This window comes from Arachis ipaensis, chromosome B08, assembly GCF_000816755.2.
Source record: "Arachis ipaensis cultivar K30076 chromosome B08, Araip1.1, whole genome shotgun sequence".
NCBI classification, from domain to species: Eukaryota; Viridiplantae; Streptophyta; class Magnoliopsida; order Fabales; family Fabaceae; genus Arachis; species Arachis ipaensis.
In genome coordinates this window covers 76,752,342-76,756,115 of record NC_029792.2, presented here as the reverse complement: position 1 = coordinate 76,756,115, position 3,774 = coordinate 76,752,342, and the positions used below count along the sequence as shown (strand labels likewise).

Sequence of the window (3,774 nt, the reverse complement as noted above, 5' to 3'; positions counted from 1 at the left end):
GGATCGACCTCACTCACATGAGTTATTATTACTTGATGCGACCTGGTACACTTGCCGGTGAGTTTTGTGTTGGATCATTTTCCACACGTCAACCATAGCCTTATCTATGGTCACGGTTTTTCACCGTGGCCATAGCCTCTATGGTCACGGTTTTTTAAAACGGTGACTATAGCCTGTTGTTGTTTATGAGATTCAATTTTTTTAAATTATAATCACATCCCAAAATGATAATAATCACAAAATAAATCTAAAAATAAGAAATTCAAGAAATCTAAATCATAAAAGTTTCATTATAAGATAGATATGTTTAATTTTTAGTCTAAACAACACAAATCAAAATAGAGTGGAATTTTTCCAATTACATGTAATACCTCAAAAAGTACATAACATATCAAAATATTACATTTACATAACTAAAGTGGTAAGACCCATCTCATGTGATATTTGTATGGAATATATTTTCTTCATCACATCATGTCTTTCTGCACGTAAAAGAAATAAACATGTTAGATATCTTGCAAAAATGCTTTTGATGATGCAATACATATGCAGCAAAAGAAGGGAAACATTCATCCACGGTAACACTCAAGAATTATTCACAATCATCATTCACTTCAAACAGCAGCTATTGCAAGAATGCAGCAGTAGTGATAGCTTAGACTCAGAAATTCATCAAAGTTATCACTACTACACAAATAATTCAGAATTTGTTCATTTTAGTAGCAGCCAACACAAGAATAAGGCAGCAATAATACTATGCAACATCATCATATAAACCAGTTTAGCACAAAAGTAAAACAATGAAATAGCAACATAGGATCAATAACAATTTAAACCTAATCAACAGCACCAAACAAACTAATTTAGCACAGGGCAGATCAATGAAGTAGCAGTAGGAAACTAAATTAGAACATGGCAAGTCATTACGAGAACAGGAAAACCAATTTTAGATAGAATAAACATCAGAGTTCAAACCTAAATCCACTACAAAATCAATTGACTACCTAACCACCTAATTCAACTAAGCTAACCTAATCAAACAGCAACCAAAAGCATACTATTAATTTAACTAGAAGTTTTGAACAGTACTTACTTCCATATCATTTGATACATGATTTGATCCAAGTGAAGAAGGAATGCTTCGCCGCGCATCATTTGGTACACTACTCGCGTCAGGCGGAGATTGTTGGGCAGCTTTTATCATTACTTGCACTTGTTCTGCACTCATACCAAGATTGACTTGTTGCAACAACGTTTTAATCAAGTTTGTTAAACCATCCAACTTGGAAGTTAAGTTATTTTGATTTTTCTCCATAGTTGAAACCACTTCATTATGCTATTGCTGCATTTGTCGGATTTCCTTCTCCTTTTTAAGAGAGGATTTTGTGAGTGATCGACCATAGAAACAAACTCTTCCATGTCTCTTCTTTCCGAAAACTGTTTGAACTGCTTCATCATCATTGTATCCTGCTTCATCATCATTTTTTAAAAATGTTCCTATTACACACAAATAGGATCAAAATAAATGCATGCACCCAACAGCTTTAGAATAAATAAAAATAGCTAACACATTTCTTGTTTGGTGTACTTTTCTAAGAGACCAGAAAACTAACAATTGTCTCTTGTGTTCCTAAATCAGTCTCTCTTTTTTTGCTCGTACGAGTTACAACAAACATCTCAGATTGTGATGGATCTTCATTGTCCTCCTTCTTTGCACGCTACAAAGAAACCACCAACATATGATAAGTAAACACACAAAACATGAAAGATGCAAAAATACTTAAAATAAAAAGCACAAAAAAATACCAATTCAGCGCGTACTAATTCAAAACTAACTGGACCCATTCGATGATTTCATTTTTGCTTGGAACTGTTTTCACGATTTTTGTCAGAAATAACCTACATTTGTTGTAATATAAAATTAGATAGAGTTAGTTAAATATACGATACCATCATTAAAGCCAAGAGAGTTGTGAAAATAACTTACCTTGATGATATCAAGCCTCCAAAATTGAACTAATTTTTGAAAATGCAGTTCAGGTACAGTCATTGGATGATTTTTTACCATCTCTCTAAATGAGTTGTACGGTGTATAGTGATATTTCTTTATGTGTTTCTTAAATTGCTTCCATGCCTCTCCAATGGTATCTATCACCCAAGGCTCAGCATCACTAGGAATGTTATATTTAGACTACAAATAAACAACGAATAATGTTATTTTACCATACATGCTAAGCCTATTTGTAAACAATTTAAAAAGGAGAATGATCGACTCACCTTTGCATAATCCAACATTGAAGTTTTAATCTCAATGGACACAACTTACCAATTAGTATATAACAATGTGACCAAATAAGAGTTTCTTGCAAGTGTTCCCAAGAACTGACTAAACAATTGAACCTGTGTCTTTGTTGGGCCTATGGGTTTGCCATTGTACCATGTTAAATCTATTTGTGTCTCCAAAGCATGAATATGCTTGAGTTGGATGGGACCACGAATTTTTTTCTTTTTGGTACTTATTTCCAATGTCGTTACTAGAAAATATTAACAAGAATACTAATCTAATGAATAAAAGAGTAATCTACTAAATACAAGAGTCAAGTTGGTGCCTTTCACTATTTGCTATTGAAGAAAGGGATAAAGGCATTACCGAGTTGAGTGTCACTACTATCACCAACGGTTGGATTGAGCTCATCATAATCATATTCATATTCTTCATCATTTTCATCTAATGATATCCCATATTTTTCAAAAAATTCATCTAAAGTCATAGCAGGGATAAGAGACTCAATCTTCTGTTCTTCTTCGTTGGCATCTTCTTCATTCGATTCCTTCATCGGCATCTTATTGGTCGGCTTCTTGCTTTGACCCTCAGCGTCATTGGTATTTATCTTGACTTTATCACCCTCCACCTTTGATTTCTTCATTGGCACCTTCTTCCTAGATGGCTTCTTCCCACCTTGATCCTCATGTTCAATGGCTTTCATCTTGACTAGATGATTTTCTTCGTTGGAATTCTTTGTTGGCATCTTGATTTGATCCTCACCGTCTTTGATGTTTGTTATCTTCTTGGTTACCATTTTTCTTTGACCTTCATCGTCACCTCTTGTCAGAACCTTTTTCGGCATCTTGCCCTTTTTCCTTGTCTCATCTTTACTACTATTAGCCCCACATGAAGCTAAAACATGTTCCCTTTTTATTTGAAATTGTTTTAGCAAGGAATAAGCACTTGTGAATTGAATTTTTCCTAAATTTTTTACTGGACTCCTCATCTTCAAGGGACTTCTTTGTGACTCTATTTGTGATAGGGTCCTTAACCTTTTTCTTTTGGAATTTCCTTCATTGTTCATCCTGTATAAAAAAAAGAAGTCAAATAAAGTATCAATACTAACATTGCCAAAATTAAAAGAAAGAAGAAACATTGTAACACATTAGAAAATAAAGTAAACAAACATGGCAATGCATTAGAAAATAAACATGATAATGCATTAGAAAATAAAGTAAACGAACATGGTAATGCATTAGAAAATAAACATGATAATGCATTAGAAAATAAGTTAAAAAATAAAGCATCATGGACAATTTGTGCACTACCTAAAATTCAACATCACTGTCAAAATCATCAGACACTATTTCTTTGTCTTTAGGTTTGATCTTGTTCGGTGTCACATCAACAATAGTAGGTCGCACACCCTGTCAAACCAAGTCTACCTCACCAATATCACTTAAGGGTATCGGACTATTCACCGATTCATGTGGCTCTCTTATGTTAGG

The 3,774-nt window shown here is 33.7% G+C and overlaps 1 long non-coding RNA gene across 1 annotated transcript; it reads right to left on the bottom strand.

The window, feature by feature from the left end:
- On the bottom strand, nt 1,424–1,911 carry LOC110265557. The gene is made up of 3 exons (XR_002351712.1): nt 1,807–1,911; nt 1,614–1,718; nt 1,424–1,497 (listed from the first exon to the last, which is right to left on the bottom strand). It is a non-coding gene; the product is annotated as an uncharacterized LOC110265557 (long non-coding RNA).